Source organism: Protopterus annectens, chromosome 3.part1, assembly GCF_019279795.1.
Source record: "Protopterus annectens isolate FY-2018-M chromosome 3.part1, PAN1.0, whole genome shotgun sequence".
NCBI lineage: Eukaryota > Metazoa > Chordata > Ceratodontiformes > Protopteridae > Protopterus > Protopterus annectens.
The window spans coordinates 1295763234-1295764746 of record NC_056732.1 but is presented as its reverse complement, the minus strand read 5'-3'; positions in this window follow the sequence as shown (position 1 = coordinate 1295764746).

The window sequence follows — 1513 nt, the reverse complement described above, 5'->3', positions numbered from 1 at the left end:
ACACAGATTTTTGGACTATTTTTTTTTCATACTGAAGCACAAAATTTACACACTACGAACGCTGCCAGGATTATGCATTTACATACAAGAAGTACATGCTAATTGTCAAAATAAAACAGTGAAATGCTTTAACTTGCTAGTAGGCATATTCAAATACCAACATGTCTACAGTTTGAAGTCTCAAGATTTAGAGAGCACTGCTTTCTATCATTTCGTTTTTATTTGTGAAAAAAGGCAAACATATAAATGTACTTCAAAAAAAACCTTCAGAAAATATAGGGAATTACAAATGGTTACTCTTAATGCAGTTACATCTACTGCAGTCATTTTGAACAGTTTGCCTTTTTCCGTCGCCATGTACTGCTTATAATGTACTTTGCAGAAATCCTTACATGGAAGCTGAAGCTATGCATTTAACATACAGGGCAGCACAAAATTAATTGTGAAGGTTACTAAAAGAATTCCAACATGTAAGTTACACTACATCCTTGAGCCAAACTACATGCAAAAAAGCTACAAGATGTTACGAAATATTGTGTAGCTGGAGAACAGTGAATAATCCAACTTTAGAAATACATAAAACTCAACACTACAATTGTTTGTCACATTTATATGGAAGTTGCATGTCAATAAGAAACTTGCATTTCATCAGTTAAGAAAAAATATCTAATAAACAAGCGCAAACTGCAAAATATTTTATGCATTTCACTTCTGTGTTAGATTCAATTTCACTCACAAGGATAATGCAAAGACTTTCAAAACATGAAAGGCAGTGAAAGTAACCATTACATTTTTTTGCACAGTGTTTTTTTAAAGGACATTCCACCTTCCCAGCTGTATGACCTTGGTTTTAGCCAGTGAACAATCTGGCAGAGATAAACAGTGATGTAAAATGCATTTAACATGTTTCATTTAAAAAGGTTAATTATATACAACGCTTTACTTTGAATAAACCTACTACAAATACAAGCAAAAAAATGGCGACATTTTTTAACAGCTCCCATGTCTAATCATTGCAACAGAAATTATATTTTCTAACATTATAACATATAAGCTGATCTATAAGGGGGCTCACGTTGGTGGGTCTACAATTCAGTTAATCCTCTTTTCTAATCCAATTTAACATTTGTTTCTCTGAAGTTCCTGCATGTGTAGCACATGCACTTTACTCTGGCACATGAAGCAATGACATACTGCTGTAGGAGAATGCTGCTAGCCCCTGTAACCTGCCATTTCAACCTTTAAAACCACAACTCAAATAAACTTCCTGGCATATACACTTGACTGACATACTCCAAAGGTAGCCAAATGATGGAGTGCTCTCCAATCATGGGAGGTGGGACAGGGAAGCAGTTGGAAGAGCCTTTGTGGTCTACGGGGAGGGTGGGGGGTGTCCCAAATCTTAGCTGTAACAAAGAAATTCTTATGGTACAAGTTGATATTGACATGGTACACTCTGCAATGGGTCTGCAAACATTAACCCCCCCACCAAAGTCAAATAAACTGGTAAGAA